Below are 20,210 nucleotides of genomic sequence, written 5' to 3' on the forward strand. Positions count from 1 at the left end.
TCCTCAGTAGCTGTGATCTAAGGTCTAAACAATTCCATTAGGATTGAAAGACATTCAAAACAAGTGTTTTGTTATGCAAAGGAATGCAAACAAAACCCTCTCTTTGAATAATTGAACAGCTGTGTCTTTTTCAAAATTTAGGTGGTTGCTTTGAAAGCAGCTTGTAGTTGTTTCTGAACTCATGCTAGCTGATCAACATTAGATTGCCCATTCATTCCACAAGGTTATGGACCTTGTGATTTTCTGGAACAGAATCAAATATCCACTCATCAAAATGCCTTCAGCAAATATGATGGCTTTCCCCTCTGTTGTGTATTTGACTTTTTTTGAATTATGAAGTTTATTAGCCACTGTACTGTAGCGTAGTATTAAGGGGACTGATGTATTTGAAAGCCTTAAAAAAATAATTAGGTTGCTTTATGAAAAATAGACCGAACTTAGAAATAGTTGAGTTTTGAAAATGCACACAAACACTTGTCACTCATTCAGCGTTCATTCATTTGTAATATATTGATTGAGCAGCACTGAATAAAACATTATCCTTTGAAAATACCGACTGCAGTGGTGAGAATACAAGCCCTAAATAATGAAGAAGTCCGGCACTTCAATCTTCATTAGATTGATTTCTGTCCTATTAAATATAATACATGCTCTGTGTTTTATAATGCAAAACCTTTAAACACTTAAAGGTTATTTATTTACAAATGTTCCTAGTGAGAGGTTACTAGCCAGTAACTATCAGAGTCCTTTTATTTTAAAAAGCCTTTTTTGTTTTCCAGAACGGTCTTCTTCCATTTTGGGTCTCTAAGAATTAAAGAATAGAGGCAATTTTAGTTGAACCCTCTGTAACAGTTCTACATATCACTTCCCATATTGTTCTGGAGGGCTCTAAACCTTTGGAACAGAAATACAAAGGGCTGGAGAGAGAAAGCGGGTCACAAGTAATTTACATCCTTTTTTTCTATTTTTACAGCAACCCAGCATGCCTTAATTGATATGCTGAACTCAGTTGATTGATCTCAGAATCCAATCTCCTTTACAGTATTTAGGTACCTTAAATACTTCAGTTGATAGTGCTGCTTGTATTGATTTGTACAGTTCAATCGCATTTGCTCCCTGGGAAAGCAGACCAGATTGTTAATCTGGGAACCTGTTTGAAAAGCTGTTCTTCAGCAAATTGCTTCAAGAAGAGAACCAGATCATTCCCTAGTACAGTCCTGCAAATCCATCTAGTTTGTATTAAACTCATTAAATTTAATGGGGCTTATTCCCTTGTAAATGGGTATTATATTACCCTAAGGCTAATCTTTTTAAATAGTTATGCACTCATTTTACTATAGCTAGCATATTTAAGAGGCAAATTCAGATTTTACAGCAGGATTGGCAGCACTCTTAAAGTCTGAATCAAGCTTTAACCAGAGTCAGTTTACGGTGTAGAACAGGAGTCTCCAACCTTTCCAACTTTGTGGACCAGCAGGGGTGGATTGTTCCTTCCACAAAGGGAGCTGCATGTGCGTGTGGGATGCTGCTTGCACAGCCAAATACTGGGCCGTGGCCCGGGGACTGTGGATCCTTGGTATAGAAACAAATCTTAGTTAAAGGAGGGTGAACTAATGGGGGCAAAGAAATAGGGATGGTGGTGGAAAAGAAGATCTTAATCCGTTAAAAATGTTTATCAATATTTTTGTGGTTACCCTCCCCTCCTATGCTTACACTGCTTTCTGAGTCTTTCTTGCTTTACATCAAAGGGCTTTGATATACGGTAATAAAAAAATATCTGCTTCTAAAAAGGCTGACATCTGAGGCATAGTATTTTTTGCCACTTGAATGTTAACACAGCCAGCATCTTCAGTTGCCATCTTATGGTCGAAATATTTTGGCCTATTTTTTTAAAGTAAAAATAAGAATTACTCATTGTACTTCTACAATACTCTGCTCCAACATTGTGCTCTACATTTATTCAGCTTCCTTGTTCATCAGCCAACACAGGTATACAGTAGGTCTTGCTACCATTACAAGACGATGAGAACTATAGGGCTATGCATCCATGGAATGTTAGCTCGAGAAAGAGTGCCTTAATAAAATTGAGATAATGTAATATGTTTCCACTGTTGTCCCAATGGATTTAAAGAATCCTAGTGCAAGAATAAAATTGGCCAATTTAGATTAATAGGATACTATTTTTTCACAATCTATTGTTGTATCTCTCCCTATTAATTATGCATTTAGAAATTGCTGAGAGAAACAATGACATTTACATCATGAAATATGGAACACACAGTGTCTAGTGAATGGTATTATCACTTCTCCACATTAATAGAAGTCGTTGAAATTCTAAATTTCTCAATAATTATTTCTCTTTCTGTGTAAGTACGCACAGATACTATAGTGAATTTTTGTTGCTTGTTTTGCTTTGACTTACATAGTTTCTTGTTTATATTCAACTACTGTAGTTTCTAAACCATGATTTATAGTTTAGCATGTTGGGAGAACAAATTATACTCTATTTTATTAACTGTATTTTATTAAACTGGTTAGTGTAATGTGTGAATCCAATTTATCTCTCTTGTTTTACCAGATATACATACATGCATCTTCTTCAGAGGATAGTGTGCCTCAATCAATAGACTCAATTGATCAAAACACTTGGTTGCCATTATTTTTATATGAAAAGTTATTGCATTTGATGTTGCTTCTATTAAAACCCTTTTGTGTAGGAAGTTTGTCTGAAATTTTTAAAGTCCACATCATTCTAAGACGTTTGAAGATGAAATTGCTTTTAAATTGGACAATATTTATTTGTACTGAAAAAGTTAACTGGCTTTTCTACCTGCTGTAGATTTAAAAAATTAATTGGGTGGGGTACTTTTTTTTGTTTAATCTGGATAATCACATGTTCTGTGTAAACCAGCAGTGAAGAGTAACTGTGAACTTCTAGTAGTCCTTGTTGCGAACTGATGATCTGACAAGGTTTCACAGTGTTTTTTTTTTATTTCTTCAAGTAAGGGCCGTGCATGTGCATGCACTGTTCTTCAAAGCCCAGCCGACTTGGAGTGACTGGTGTGGGTGGGGGACTGGCATTGTTTCTGGGAGGAGGCTATTTAACTCCTTCATGCCTTTTGCTTTCTTTCTTGGATGAAGAGACTTGGACTCAATGAATTGTTTGACTTGGTTGATTTCTTAACTAAGGCATTGACATCAGAGTAAAACAATTAATAGCTGTTTCTTCCTTCTATTTTCTTATCAGACAGGAATTCTGTATGACCACATTGAAACGGGAAATACTAGAGAGTTGGCATGGTTCATGGTTGCAAGTTCCCCGGAGTCTAGTTTTGAAACATAAGAAAGAAAATACTTTTTTCATGGTGTCCAAGAAAAAAGTTGGGTTACAAGATGCTGGGAAGAAAATCTTTGCCCTTTTTGTTTTTTTCTGCTTGCATTTGTTTTTACTAAAATAAGTTTTTATTGCCTGGAATTTGTGATATATGATTTCTGCTAATGTGCTGATCCCACATTTCCACTGAGGTTCTGTGTGCAGTGTCAAGGGTCTTGTTTGGTGCCAGAATGGATGCTGTGTGGTTTGTTTGAGGGACTAAATCAAGTTATCTGCAATGTTTTTAAAATGTGGCATTGACTTTGGAATGTGTTCGGTAATAAGGAGCAAGTCCATGTTTCAGTGATTTAGAGCAAGCACTCTGAAGGTTAAATCTGTTTTTAAGTCGATAGAATCAAATGTATTTTAAGTAGCTACATGATTATTATGATGTTATCCATCCAGTCATGTCTGATTCTTGGCAGTTCTATGGGCCAGGTCTCTCCACATCTTCTGGTCTTGCACTACTTCTTTCAAGTAACTACATAAAACAACATAAAACTTATGTCAATAATACACAACAGTGCTGATGACTATTTTGAATTATAATCCCCCAAAATCCTATTCAACATATCCAGTGTTTAAGGTTTTGTAATCCAACACTTCTGAAGAGCATCTCTCATTTCCTTAGTTTATTTTAGGCATTATGTTGTTGTGGTGCATACAGTGTCATTATAGAATTAATCCTTCACTGTAGGCTTTGAAAACTGCATGTAGATTTTCACTATTCCTGCCTTAAATTAAGAAAGCATATCCTGAAATAAACAGCTGCCTTTTAAATGAGGTAGCTCTGTGTGTGTGTGTGTGTGTGTGTGTGTGTGTGTGTGTGTGTGAGAGAGAGAGAGAGAGAGAGAGAGAGAGAGAGAGAGAGAGAGAGAGAGAGAGAGAGAGAGAGAGAGAGAGAGAGAGAGAGAGAGAGAGCGCTTTTCATCTGAAGTGGAGATCTTGGGTAAAGAATTAACCCCTTCTTTTGCACAATTCCCCAATCCATATAACTCTTCCAAAGTTCCTTTTAAACATGGGCACGTGCAATTTAGCTGTAAACATTTTTATCTTTACCCAAATGATGGAGTCAATACACTATAGTAATGTGGTAAAAAATCAGGATTCTTGTAGCATCTAATTCAACCAATACATTTTATTAAAAGGCATAACGTATCATGAGCTGCAGATTACTTAATCAGATGCACAAAATAGTAAAACTGATACAGGATTTAAATTTTACCAGATTCCTGATTTTTTGTCACCATAGATTAACATAGTTCTCCTCCTCCTCCAATGTCTGGTGATATAAGTGCATCTACAGCATGACTTGTTGTTGGGCCAGCTTTGCTCCAGTTATTAGAAAAAGACTATTCAACAAGTATATGATTCAACAAGTATGAAGAACTTGCCTGGTTCCTTGCTGTTAACCTTAGTGGGTTAAATCCTAACCCTCTTGAGAATTGAAATTCAAATGTAAAAGAAAAAAGATCCCTTGTTATCAATACAATGCTGAAGAGGTAATATAGTTTTGATTATTTTAAATTACAGTTTGAAGGTATTTTCCTCTTTGAATTTATTGCAATAAAATGAAAGAAAATAATTTATTGACATTGTTAAAGTCATTATTCTTGGTGAACTATTTCATTGAAATCTATTCTTGATTTATATATGAATATAACCTTCCGTAGGAAATTAAAACATGAGATTCTAAACTTAACTTTTGAGAGGGGAACAAAAATTTGTCAGATAAGTGAAAATTTCATTCCCATGAAACGGCTTGGCCTCCTTTTTGTAGTTCTGGGAGAAAGATATCAAGCAGAACATTCACCAGAAAGCAAGGAAAACAAATATTGTTATGTTGCAAGCGCCAAATCTAAATAGTCAAGGTTATAATGGTACAGATAAACTTGAAAAGTTTACTCAGCCCTCACATCTTGCTTCAGGCGGCTTTTCTTGGCAGTCTGTATCTGTAAGGGTATAAAGACTACCATAAACCTTTGCTATTGTTCCCGGGCCTGCTAATATAGCTTTCAAAAGACTCTGATCTAACTAGCCTTCTCTGGAAACAGATCAATGAGAAGTGAAATGTTAACTGCAAAGATTAGGTATGTGAGTCCATTAGGAAGGTAATTTTTAATTCAAGAAAAATGAATAAAAAGACATTGCAACATATTTTTTGATTTTTTTAAATATTTGTGTACATGCAACAAATATTTCTATTCACATTTAAGTTGTTGTGGATACTTTTGTGGTAAATTCCTCGCAAGGCATTTCTTGATTAAATGTGCAGAGTTCTCTGTTTCATCAGTTGTTGTGTCTAAAATTTAATCATGTTTTGTATTTTTATTATTAAAGAGTTTATTCATAAACTTTCCATCAGACAACATAATGAGGTTGATGTTTTTTTTTAAATAAAGCTATATGCACTGCAACCACAAACAGAATAAAATAATGAACAAGATGTAAAAACTAATATAACTGTAACGTGTTTGTTGTGCTAGTTATTCTGAAATTCTCTTAAAGAAAAAAAAACATTTTTTTTAAAATAAAGGAATAATTCTGCATCTTTGAAGAAGATTAATATAGAAGGTTTTTCCACCTGCCACATTTGCCTTGCAGCAAGATCCTGACCTCTTGACAATTCTTGCTTTGAATAATGCATCTTGGAAACATCCTTGTGCCAAGATCAGACAGGCTCCAATTTTCTTCTCCTTCTGAAAGGCCTTAAGACACAGCTTTGCCTTAAGGCCATCTGGCTTGGGGATCTGGTAATGGTGGTATGAAGCATAGACAGTTGTTACAGGTTGTTCTCATTTACTGACTGCAATTGGGATTAGTGCATGTTAGAAGAGCACTGCTGTGTCTATACTAATTACCAATATTTGTTTCCAAGAGCAAGTATCACTGCAGAAAAACTCCTCCACCTGGATTCTGTCTCAGAAGACATTTTTTAATGGATGGGAACTGTAGCATGGTGTTTCTGCCAAACCTGATGGGGATAGGTAAATGCGATTGAGGAGAAGAATTCCCTCAAATAACATAGCCCCATCATAATAAATAACAAATAACAGAGTCATGACCAACTGACCACACTAGCACACAAGACGTATATGAGCTAAAGAGGAATAGGGCAAGAAAATCCTGCTAATGATGTTACCTAGTCCAGTAACGAAATGTCCTGAAACTAAATTGAAACAAGCTTGGAGAGCAAACCACTGCCAAAAACACAGCCCCGTGCCATGCAGGTCTTTATAGATCATTACCACCACTTTGAATTGAATCCAGAAAGCAAACTGGTAGCCAGGGCAGCTTGCCAAGCAAAGATGTAATATGGCACTGATCTAGTTTTGGATATAGCTGCCCTTGCCACTGCCTTTTACACCAGCTGATGCTTCCAGATTTTCTTCAAGGAAAGCCCCCTGTTGAGTGCATTAAGTAATTGATGTGACCAGGGTAGGAACTACTGAATGTAGGGTCTCTCAGTCCAGAAGTGGGTGCAACTGGCGCACAACCCACAATTATGTGAAGGCCTTCTTTGCCATGACAGTCACTTGAGTTTTACGTTCTGAATGATCCCCATATTGTGTACATAGTAAATTCCCAGATCCTCATGTCCTCCAAAATCAAATTCAGTCAGTCATGCCACAGTAGAGCCAAACCCTGTTATTCCCTATCAAATCCCTACAGGCAAGGAGACTCCAGGCAATGAGACAGGATGTGAGAAACATCACTGACTTCACCAGGGGCAAAAAGATTCAGCTGGGTATCATCAGCATGCAAATATTTCATCCCATGGCTACCGATGACCTCACCTAATGTCTTCATGTACATATTAAACAGGAGGAGAAAAAGTACTTTACAACATTCCACAGTATAGGAGTGGAGAATGGAACCTCTCCCTCCTAATCAATCAATTGATTCTGAAGAAGATTATTGGATGAGAAGCGAAATATTAAAAAAAATGAAATAAAAAACAAAGTCCAGTTGCCTTTGGGACTTCCTACTCAAAACTAAATAACATGTGAGCATTAATATTGAAACCTATTCCTTTGTGTAAAGATAATTCTTTTTGATAATTAATGAAATGTATTTTTCTGCCTTGCTATTCCTGGAAGTGCTTGAACTTGTCTGATTTTAGTTTTGCTGAGTGACTTGCAAGATGAAACCTGTTTAGCTACTCTAGATTTCCCATTGTCTGAGTCTGAATGCCTGCAATCAAGAACTGTGTTTGTAGGGCTCCTTCATCAGTTGGAACCCATTATTCTTTTCAAACAATGACAGAGAAGCTGCTGGTGGGAGCTATAGGCTGGTGATAAACAGAACTAAATTCAAAGTTATAGTTGCCAAGAGGAGAGCAATTGCTGAAATCCCAGGGGTCTTACTATTAAAGCAATAGTAAAATACATTGCTAGTAAATATCATAATATTTCCTCAGTATGAATTTGACCAATGTTTGGAAATAATCACCATACATATATACCCCCTTTTTCTTTGTCATATTTAGATCATGCTGCCTGCCACTTTTTAGCAGAATTCTTTATACAGATCAATTTCATAAAATCAATATTTTGAATGAACTCAGGCATTTTACATAGGTTTTTTTTCTGAATAAACATATTACAAAGGGTGCCAGATGATGACGTAGTAGTTTGGAGAGTTTGTCATATAGAATACAGAACAATTTTTATTGATCTATTTACTACTCTCTCTCTCTCTCTGTGTGTGTGTGTGTGTGTTGTAGTTTATAACAAGGGAAAGCAATATTACTTCTGGGCCACTCTTTAATTTTTTTTACACACTTCTTTCTTTTTTTTTTGCCACTGATGAGCATGAAACACAAAGCAGTGACATGGCTATGCCATTTTAAAAAGGACTGGATTTTAAGGCCCTTATCAGTGTTTTACTTGTAATGTTTTCGAGTGAAGACTTTTTGTTGTAATAAAATAATCCTCTTAAGCATATTAACGTCCTTATTTCTATGTTGTGATTTGGATGATCATAATGGGTCACCGAAAAGGGCCCAATGGATCTCAGATTACCCAAATCTGGATTTTAGATTATGTAAAAAAAAATCGCATTGGGCAGATAAATGCTATTACCAAAAATAAAATAAGAGACAATGCAATTTCCTGGAAGTGCATTTCCTTGAAATAGACTTACCAGTACTAGCCCCCAACATGTTCCCAAAAATAATGGAAAACAATTATGAGAAGTAGTGTAGATACTAATAATGTAGAAGAAATGGTAACATATATGTACGGCATATTTTCTTCTCTTCATTTGTTAACCTCTCTCTCAGGTTGCTACCCATTTGCCAAATGCATATATCTGTACGTCCCAGGGTTTGGGTTTTTCTTCATTTTCAATCAATCAGTTAAATAGTTCGAAAAAGGTTGTGGCATGAATTGATGCAGAGTACTGATTAAATGAAAATTGTGTAATAAATATGTGTTTATGAAACATAAGAATAGCAACAGTAACTCTCCTTCAATCTGCATATGTTTGGACTGTCCTTTCAGTGAAATATGACTAGATTTAGAATCTGGTTTAGCTAACCTCCACTTGGTTCTTTTAGATTAGCTCAAACAGCACAATGGTTGGTTGGGTAACCATTATATTTGTTTAACTGCTGTAAAGTAAGTTTCTACCAATAGCTTCTTACCATTAAATGGCAATGGCAGAAGAGTGTTGAATCATCCATCATTTAGGCTTCTCCCTCCTGCTGTCTCAGCTGATAGGCAGATCTGCTGATGTTTTTAGTTGGTAAGAAGAGATCAGGAAGCAGGAAAGATGGATCAAAACAGACTCTGTCCTGTGAGGAAATCAGAAAACTGTTTTGTCAAGGCACTTCTTTGTCAAGGCTGCCAGAGATTAATTGTGCTCATGCACACACAACATTTCCCCTACTTGGGAAGGCTAGCATGTCATCCTTCTGATCTGTGACAGGACAGGAACTCCAAAGAAAAAGACTTAATTGTCCTTACCTTGCAGTTTTCTAAGCATCTTTGAGGGTATTTAGAAAACATTCATCACATTATTTGGCTCAATCCAAGATTGTTTAAAAAAGGCTGTGGATTGATTCTAAGGAGGATTTCCATTCCAAGCATCTTTAAAGGAACTAAATCCTTTAATCTTTGAGAAGGGAGAAAAACTTTGCTTGTCTTTTTCACTACTATTCTTACCATTTTGAAATGTGAAATTAAATAATGCCATTAAATAACAACGCAGGTGAATATGGGTTTACAATAAAGTAAACAGACAAGAATTCACATTAAGCAAGTATCTTAACAGGTTATAAAAGGTTAAGTGGGATGTAATTATCTAACTGTAAAGAAAATAGATGCACTATTTCAAAGTAACTTTTTAAAAATCAGAAATGCCATGCCAGATTTTGTACATTTAGAATGCAACTTTTTTTTTAAAAAAAAAATCAAAATTAGAGTTTGAATAAAATGCAGATTTCTGTCAGAAAACAAGAACTTGCTAATTATTGAATTGTTTGCTTTTAGCCAGCTTAGAGTACTCCTTGCTCTCTCCAAGGAAGAACATTGTGTCTGTTTTCAAATGTACAATTTCAAGTATAATGAGAAGTCTACGGCATGTGTTAGGTGTACACTCTTCAAAAGCATAAAGAATATTAATAACCTGTTATTGAAATACTGTTGTGAGCTACTTGAAACAGTTCTTAAAACACTACTTCTTTATGTTTTTTTCTAGCAGATAACATTTCCACTTATAAAAAAATGACATTCATTGTAAAAATGTAAAATAATATAAAATTATATTTTACATAATATTTACACAAAACAATAAGATGTAATTGGTTATGTGAATCCATAAAATGGAGTTAATCAAATTATGTAATGCTTTAGCGAGCAGAGTAAATATAAAGTGAAAATACAAACTGCCACCTGAGATGTGTTTTTAACTTCCCAAACTACGGTAATTTAAATCTTAGATTTCTCTAGGAGTCCCCCATCCACATGCTAACTAGGCCTAACAAAGGTTCCCCAAATGCTACAACCTTCAGAGAAACAACCAATTCAATCTTCTTTTCCTACTTTTGTATTCAATGTTTCACATGACGTGACTAGGGAGTGAGCCAATTGGTTCTGCTCTCTGCCAAATATCTTCATTATTGAAGTCTCTCATAGACTAGGAGCAGTGAGTTCCAGGATTCCAACTGTGGACAAGATTGATTTCAATGGCTCCCTGTTTCAAAATGTGAGCCCCCAACCTATGGAATGATAATGAAGATATGTAGAATGAGAGCTAGTGAGATTGAGGATGTGGTTGGTATGGGAATAGGACTATCGATTTATTAGTGCAGTAAATGGAACCATGCTTCTATGCAGTACACTCCATTTGCTGTTTTATAATGTTCTTGTATTTCTCTAACTTGGTTTATGTAAACTGCCCTTTATCATATCAGTATGCAAACCAAATAAATTGTATGAAAAGCATGACTGGGGGAGACATGATAGCAGTGTTCCAATATCTAAGGGGTTGCCACAAAGAAGAGGGAGTTATCCTATTCTCCAAAGGCAAACTGTCCTCCAGAAGGCAGGACAAAAAACAATGGATGAAAACTAATCAAGGAGAGAAGCAACCTAGAATTAAGGAAAAATTTCCTGACAATTAGAACAATTAATCAGTGGAACAACTTGTCTCCATAAGTTGTGAATGTTCCAACACTGGAAGTTTTAAAGAAGAGACAACCATTTGTCTGAAGTGTAGGGTTTCCTGTCTGAGCAGTGTGTTGGACTGGAAGACCTCCACATGAAATGTTAATACCACTTTATAAGGCCTTGGTAAGGCCACACTTGGAATATTGCATTCAGTTTTGGTAGTCACAATGTAGAAAAGATGTGGAGACTCTAGAAAGAGTGCAGAGAAGAGCAACAAAGATGATTAGGGAACTGGAGACTAAAACATATGAAGAGCGATTGCAGGAACTGGGTATGTCTAGTTTAATGAAAAGATGGACTAGGGGAGACATGATAGCAATGTTCCAATATCTCAGGGGTTGCCACAAAGAAGAGGGAGTCAAACTATTCTCCGAGGCACCTGAGTGTAGAACAAGAAGCAATGGGTGGAAACTAATCAAGGAGAGAAGCAACTTAGAACTGAGGAGAAACTTCCTGACAGTTAGAACAATTAATCAGTGGAACAGCTTGCCTCCAGAAGTTGTGAATGCCCCAACATTGGAAGTCTTTAAGAAGAGGTTGGATAGCCATTTGTCTGAAATGGTATAGGGTTTCCTGCCTAGGCAAGGGGTTGGACTAGAAGACCTCCAAGGTCCCTTCCAACTCTGCTATTGTATTTGTATTAGTCTTACAATTCTGTTATTCTGTATATTTATATTCTAGGTTTGTCAGTCAAGGACTGAGGCATAATTGAGAGCCATAATGAGAGCAGGTTTGGTCTAATGGTTAAGGCACCAGGCTGGAAAACAGAAAACCCTGAGTTCAGCTCTTGCTTTATCCATAAAAGTGGGCCAGATGACTTGGAGCCAGTCACTCTCCACAGAGTTGCTGTTGTGGGAAAAATAGAAGGAAGGTACTGGATATGTTCACTGCTTTGAGTTATTTGTAAAAATAATAAAGGTGGGAATAAATAAACATAAAATAAATAATTGATCTCTCCTTTGTCAGCTCTGTGTTTCCATCCGCAGAAATATTTAGGCAGAAAAATATGCAAGGCTTATTTGTGTGTAGTGTATGTTTGTAAACAAATCCCCTTCGTTTAGTATGAAAAAAAAAACCTAAAAAGAAATTTTAAAATTCATATATTTTAATTGTATTCAACCTTCCCACAATTTAGTGTTTGCATGTTGTGGATTTATTTGGAGAACCACCATTAAAATAGCGTCTAAGGCAGGGGTGTCCAAACTTGCAACTTTAAGACTTGTGGACTTCAACTCCCAGAATTCCCCAGCCAGCAGAGCTGGCTGGGGAATTCTGGGAGTTGAAGTCCACAAGTCTTAAAGTTGCCAAGTTTGGACACCCCTGGTCTAATACAATTCTAATAAAATCTCTTAATATTATGGACAAAGGTCTTTTTTAAAGGGCAAAAAACTTTAAATGAATATGTATTTACTTCAAAGGATAATTTATTGCAGTATCCTATACCAAGAAAGAAGATCAGCTACAAGTTGCATTCATAGGGAAGGATTTGTGGAATGTACTGTTGTTTTCTGAGCAAACAGAGAGAGAATGCTGGCAGTGACAGGGTTGTGCTGACCTTACCTAGTGGTCTATCCACTGACTGACATGTTTCAAAGGTTAAACTAACTGGGTGGAAATGTAATCGGTAGCATGCTGGCGAGTTTCCAAACCACCCTGAAGAACGCAGAAGCCAACAATGATGGCTTTTGAGGTGGGGGTGAAGAAGGCGGAGGTGTATACATGAAATTCAATATCTGGATCTGCCTATCTTTCTCTCTATTTCCCCCATACTCTGCTTCACAATGGAAATTGCTTATTTGACAAAAGTGTGTGTGTGTGTATGTATTCATATGCTCTCCATTTGCAACCTTTGCTTCTTGCTTCCAATGAGAAAAGTCAATGGGAAGCTGTTACAAATGAGATTGCAAATGACAACCATGTGACATTGCACTTAATAACTTCACTTAATAATAGCAACCCAAAGTGCCAAAACTTGTGATCTGTATGGAACCAGATGTCTAAGTGACAAAGTCACATGACTTTTCTCTTTATAACTGTAATTACTGTTGTTAACTGAGGGCTGCCTGTAATGAATAGCTTAGTCTGAAGATTCATCTGCAATAAGATGCAATAGGATCAGTCTTTTCGATATTGAGATAGGGAAAAGAAGGTAAACATTGAATTGTGCAAAGCATATTGGTGCAAGCAAGTCCCTCCCCTCCCTGCAGTTGTCTGCCAGTTTTCCAAAGCATGTAGTTGATTTGAGAATTAATCCTCCTGGTTCAATTGAACTGGTAGGGACAATTGTCCTTGGTTCTGCGAACCGGTAGTTTAAAAAAGCTTCCGAGGATCGTGCAGCTCAGCTGTGAGTTGTGTAATCATCGGAAGCCTTTTTTCCACTTTTTAAAGGATTAAAAATGCTTTAAAAAGTGGGGAAAAAAAGCTAGGACAAAAATGGGGGGGTGGAAGTGTTAAGCGGGGTCCGTTTTTGCTCCCAGGAGGCTTCCCTGAGACCTGCTAGGCCAAAAACAGGCACTGAGGGATACCAAGAAAGAAAGAAGAAAAAAAGAAAGAAAAAAAGAAAGAAAAAGAAAGAAAAAGAAAGAAAGAAAGAAGAGAGAGGGAAAAAGGAGAGGGAGGAAGGACTACAAACCTGGCACTAGACGCAGCTACAGAGGATACCTTGAAAGAGCACAGCAATCCAGGGCTGGAAGGACCTGGAGGTCATCTAGTCCAACCCCCTGCTCTAGCAGGACATTGTTAAAGTGAGTTTCTGTCTTTTGACCCCAGTCACATGACTACATAACCATGCCCACCCAGTCACACGACCCCCACCAAACCACACTCACAGAACCGGTAGGAAAAAAATTAAATTTCACCACTGATTTGCACTGATACATAAAGGGCTGTCCTTCAATGCTTTGCACAGCCATATTATCTAGAGCATGGCAGTGGTGGGATTCAAATTTTTTTTACTACCGGTTCTGTGGGCCTGGCATGGCTTGGTGGGCGTGGCAGGGGAAGGATACTGTAACATCTCCATCCCCCCTCCCCCCCGGGGGAAGGTTACTGAAAAATGCCCATTTCCTCCCGATTAGCTGGGACTTGGGAGGCAGAGAATAGATGGGGGAAGGGACATTCAGAGGTGGTATTTACCGGTTCCCTGAACTACTCAAAATTTCCTCTACTGGTTCTCCAGAACTTGTCAAAACATGCTGAATACCACCTCTGGAGCAGGGGTGTCAATCTCGTGTCCTCATGGCATCACGTGACATATCAGGACTTTTTTCTCCTTCACTAAACCTGGTGTGGGCATGGCCAGTGTATGATGCATCTGGCCCGCAGGCTGCGAGTTTGACAGCCCTTACTAGAGCAATGTTTGTCAGCTTCAGCAATGTTAAAATGGATTTATCAGCTGGGACAGTTGGGCTATCAAAATCTGGGAGCTGAAGTCCACACATCTTAAAGTTGCTGAGATTGAAAAATGTAGGTTTAAGATATAAATACTCCCTACTTTCCTACATAGAGCATTTTTGTTTCAGGCACCTCAAGATGGGAGAGAATAATTAATGTTGGGTGAAGCAGAGCAATTGTTAAGCAGAACAATTGTAAGTGTTGATGCAGATTTTCTGGAATATGTTGAATTGGCATTTCCCCCTCCCCCCAAAAGAGATTGGGAAGCTTTACAAGTTCATTGGATTAATGTTCACTAAACCAAGTTTAAAATTAATTTAAAATCTATTTCATTTTTCAGATTGTATCTCATTTTTCCTAATAATTGAAAAAACCCGAACTGAAATATTCCGTTAAGAGGAAAACAGTTTAAACTAGCAAGCTTAAGTTATTGTTACAGACAGACAAGTTCAAATTTTTAGTTAGGCCACTTCCATGCAGTTACTGTGTTAGATCGGGTAATGGATAGGCACACACAGGCTAACGGTAACAACAGCTCTTTATTAAATGCAACAAGTGAGAACAATCCAGCAAAGGTTGAGTCTGACAGCAGCCCTTTTGTGGGGAGCTGTCAGATCCTTCAACCAATGAGATTAAACCTCTGTTCCCATTGGAACAGAGGACCTTGGTGGAAACCACTATAGTTGACGCTGATATGTAACACCCCTCCCCGCTTAGATGGAACAATCCTACTGGTCACGTAGTCACGCAGATAGGCGAGCTTTTGGGTAGCTCTGCCTGACCTGCCCAGTTCAGTCGGAGGGTGTTGTTTGAGCAGGTCAGATGGACCTGTTTGCTTCCCAGATTCGCTTGGTGGAAGCTCCTGGAATCTTTCACAGGCTGCGGCTGGAGCTTCTAGAGCTGCGGAGCTCGCTGCGGGCCTACAACACAACCAGATAAGTTCCCCGATACCCTCGGGCTTGAGCTGCCAATGGAAGGAGTGGCGTATTGCTCTCTTTGGGTTGGGCTTTGGCTAACTTGTGCAGGAGTTACCTCTGGTTGTCTAAGAGTGGACTTGGAGAGGCGGCTACGAAGTTGGTCAACGTGCCTTCTCCAATTCCGACCGTGCTTGAACTCTATGAGATAAGAGCGAGGTACGGCGATGCCTATCACTGTGGCAGGAATCCACAGAGTTCCCCCGGTGTAGTTGTGGGCGTAAATTGAATCCCCTATGCTAAAGTTCTGAATTTTTCTTGTGGAGTCAGGGGGCGATGTGGCAGAATAATTTGGGTGTAGCCGGTCTAGCTGGTGACCCATGAAAAGTTTGGAGGGGTTTTCCCTGTAGTGGCACTATGTGTGATATGTTGGATTAGTAGATAATGGTCAACCCATGTTTGTCAATCTCCCGGGCCCATCCTAGAGAGGGCCTCTTTTGCAGATCTCACCATTCTCTCCGCCTGACCATTGGAGGCCGGATGGAATGGCGCGACCAGGGCATGTCTGATTCCCTGTGCTGCTAAGAAGGTCTCGAATTGCATGGCCATGAATTGGGGCCTGTTGTCAGAGACCAGGACATCGGGCTGGCCGTGTGTGGAGAAAAGTCTCCATAGTACCTTGATGACCGCTTCTACCGTAGTGGAGGTCATAAGGACTACCTCTAACCATTTCGAGTAGGCGTCCACAACTATGAGGAATGTCTGGCCATGAACTGGGCCAGCAAAATCAATGTGCACCCTAGACCATGGTGCTTGAGGTTGCTCCCACTCCTTAGCGGGTGCCTCTGAGGGAGCTGATCTGGACTCCTGGCACGGTGTGCAGATAGCCACCCATTCTTCAATCTCCCTGTCCATGTTAGGCCACCACATGTAACTCCTAGCCAAAGACTTCATCCTGACAATTCCAGGATGCTCTACGTGTAAAGCCTCTAATACTGCAATGCGCACTTTGGGTGGAACAACAAAGTTGTCCCCGCACAGCAAACAGCCATTTACAACAGATAACTCATCACGTTTACAATGGTACATTTTGAATTCAGACCCAGCAGGCCCCTTGTCCCCCCTCTCCACACCCAGTTCAAAATTTGTTTGATGGTGGAGTCCTTCGCAGAGTGACGGGCAATGTCACTGGACGAGACAGGACCAGTGTCTAGGCAGTCAATGAGAAGGACTGGCATCTCGGGGGTACAGTCAGCAAGAAGTTCTGGCAGCGGGCAGTGGCTCAAGGCGTCGGCGTGCTCCAAAGTGGAGCCTGGTTGGTGGATGAGATGGTAGGAGTAGGCAGCAAGGAAGATGGTCCATCTGGTCATCTGTGGTGATGATGACACAGGGGTAAAACGGTCCCCAGCCAACAAGCCCACTAGTGGTTTGTGGTCCATAATGAGTTTGAAATCACAGCCGTATAGGTACTCATGGAACCTTTTTACTCCAGCCACTGCAACCAAAGCCTCATGGTCCAGCTGACTGTAGTTCCGCTTGGTAGCGGACAAGGTCTTAGAGTAAAAGGCTATGGGAGCCTCAGTTCTGTTGGGCATGCGATGGCTGAGGCCAGCTCTGACGCCGAACTGTGAAGTGTTGCAGGTCAACACCAGTGGCAGGGTCTGGCTGTACTGCACCAGGAAAGTGTCCGCCGAGAGAAGTCTTTTTACCATGGCAAATGCGGTGGCTTCGGCTCTGCCCCAGGACCACTTTGCGTTCTTAGCCAGGAGACGGTGTAAGGGCTCAACAATGGTGGCTTTCTGTTTAAGAAAGATGCTGTAGAAATTAAGGAGCCAGAGAAACGCCTGTAGCTCAGTTTGATTGTGAGGAATAGGGGCGTCCTGGATTGCTTTAATTTTTTTCAAGGTTGGGTGAATCCCAGAGCCGTCGATTAGGTATCCTAGGAATTCAACCCTTGGCACATTAATTTGACATTTTTCTTTCTTGAGACGGAAGCCTTTGTCTCTAATTCAAGCCAAAATAGTTTGTACATATTTGAATAATTGTGCCTCATTTGCAGTCGATACCAAGATGTCATCAAAATAGGGGACGACTCCTAGAATCCCCTGCAAAAGCCATTCCATGATGCTTTGGAACAGTCCAGGGGCGATACTAACACCAAATTGCAGGCGGTGACATTTGAATGCATCCCTGTGCATCACAATGGTTTGGGCCTCCGCCGTAGCGCCATCTACAGGCAATTGTTGGTATGCCTGTGCCATGTCCAATTTAGCGAATACTTTGCTGGGGCCTAATGAATTTAATAGGTGCTGTACAATTTATACAAGATAAGTGCTTTGTTGTAATGCTTTATTGATTGTGCATTTGTAGTCTGCGCAGATGCGGACAGACCCATCAGATTTGATAGGTGTCACTATAGGGGTCTCCCAGCGTGCGTGATCAACCAGCTCTAGGATTCCCTGGCCTACGAGCTTGTCAATTTCCAGATCTATTTTGGGGCGGACAGTGAAAGGTACTCTCCTGGGCTTTAACCTTATGGGGACTATGTTGGGGTCCAAATTAAAGGAGATTGGAGTCTCCACATACTTACCCAGACCAAAGACGTCCTCGAACTCCTTAAATATTGCTTCAGCACTTTTGTCTTTCAAGGCGTTGATACCGGTCATTCTAGGCCCAGGGCTTCGAACCAGTCAAGCCTCAGGAGGCTCTTCAGGTCGCTACTGATCACCGTCACTGGGAGTTGGCCACTGTATTTCTTGAATTACACCCGGAAGGTGCCCTGGCCCACGATGGGGACTCAGTTCCCCTGGTAATCACGAAGGAGGATGTCAGGGGCCCGGAGATGCTGCTTTTTCAGGCTAAGGATAGCCCGCTTGAGTGTAGACCACAGCATGATGGTCAGTGATGACCCCATGTCAATCTCAATCTCGCATGGAGAGCTCTCGATGAGGACTGTGACCTTCAGCTTTTTTGGCCGTCTAGTGCGGACTTGGCTGATTGAGGTGTTGTAGGTGACTCTGGCATCGCCCTCTGAGCACCCTGGTGGCTTCTGCCATGCCCCTTTGTTGGGCCTCTGCTGGCGGTTTGCTCGGCTTCTTGGCTGTCAGGTCGTCGTGGGGTGCTCGCTTCTGCACACCTTGGTGATGTGCCCTTTTCTCTTGCAGCACTGGCAGGTAGCATCGCGGAAATGGCAAGCTGATTGGGCATGGTCTCCACAGCTAGCACAAGGCGGGAATCATTCGAATTTGAACACCAGCTTGGCGCGGCTACTGCGCATGCAGCAGCTGTAATCTTCTTCGCCTTCAGAGCTCTCGGCCTTTGGAGCCTCGCGGTGAACACATGTAGTCTTCCGTGGGTCTTGCGGAGTGTTTTGATGCTGCAGTGTTTCTGTGGATTTGACGGACGATTCTAATGCCCTGGCCTCGTCCAAGGCAATTGGTAGAGTGAGGTTAGACTTGGCAAATAATCTCCTCTGTAAATTAATGTCCCACACACCGCAAATTATGCGGTCAAGAATGAGTTTGTCTAGGACTCGGAACTCGCAGTACACTGCGGCCTTTCGTAGCGCCGCAATGTACTCATTGGTTGATTCACCTTCCCACTGGTTGCGAATGTTAAATTCATGCCGGCGAACATGCTTGGCCGGCTGGTAGCGTAGTGGGTCCTCACTGTCTGCTGGAGCATGGACCAAGCAACTGATTGTAGCGGTGTTGGTTATGACAGGTCTTTGGCAGTTTCGAACACTTCCCATCCACAGTAACCAAGGAACATGTTCTTCTTGTGCCCTTCAGAAAGGCCCATGAGGTCGGTGACCTTGAGGAAGCAGTCAAACAGTAGCATATATGAGTCCCAGTGCTCGGTGACTGGGTCATATGGAGTCGGTGGGGCGTGCATGGCCATTTTGTGTCCTGAGGGCGTTTTGAGTTTGCCGCTCAAAAATGGCTGCTCGAAGCCGTGCTGAGCTCCAGGCTGGATATACTTGCTGGATTGCTACGCTCTTTTTGGTTTGCCTAGTTGCCTTCCAATCCCATCCTCGTCACCAGTGTTAGATTGGGTAATGGATAGGCACACACAGGCTAACGGTAACAACAGCTCTTTATTAAATGCAACAAGTGAGAACAATCTAGCGAAGGTTGAGTCTGACAGCAGCCCTTTTATAGGGAGCTGTTAGACCCTTCAACCAATGAGATTAAACCTCTGTTCCCACTGGAACAGAGGACCTTGGTGGAAACCACTATAGTTGAAGCTAGTATATAACAACTGGCTTCCAGCCTTATTATATACGGTTCTTTTGCATAGCTGTGGTAGTTCAGTGGGACTTTGATGGATGAAAAAGAAGAGGAAAGGGTGGCCTTCCAGCTGGACAATTGAGAAATGGAAAATGTGGAACTCCATTGAGCACCATACCAGCTGTCTTCTGTGTTCTCTGCCATTTTCTTTTACAACAAAAGCAAAAAGAATAATTGTGCAGAGTAAGAAAACCATCCCTTCATCCATTTCTGAAGAAGAAAAGGCAGGAGAAGGAAACACGTATCACAGTGCCTTAACCTAAGGTGGAGGGGGAAAGTTCCAGGAGGTGTAAGAGGGTGGAATAAGGTGGGAGATGCCATTTTTTGCCCCCTCAGCTTCAGAGAAGATTTTACAAAACTCTCTTCACAGCATGCAAGCCAAAAGTTAATCATCTGCCATATCCCAGCTACAGTTAGGTGCTCTGCTTTTAGATTCGTGTGACCCCTGTACTTGAAAGAAACCTTAGAAATCATAGCAACTGAAATAGTTATAGGGTCATTCCATATCAAGTGGTGTGGTGCTCCCTGGTCATTCCCAATATTCACTGGGGAAGTGTGTACATGTTCA

The 20,210-nt window shown here is 40.4% G+C and overlaps 1 protein-coding gene across 15 annotated transcripts in view; it reads left to right on the top strand.

Moving 5' to 3' along the window:
• The window catches only part of GREB1L (GREB1 like retinoic acid receptor coactivator), a 162,925-nt gene that overhangs the window by 39,624 nt on the left and 103,091 nt on the right, over positions 1-20,210 (top strand). The window lies entirely within an intron of this gene.

The sequence above is a fragment of the Natrix helvetica genome, assembly GCF_964273705.1.
Source record: "Natrix helvetica genome assembly, chromosome: 4".
Lineage (NCBI taxonomy): Eukaryota > Metazoa > Chordata > Lepidosauria > Squamata > Natricidae > Natrix > Natrix helvetica.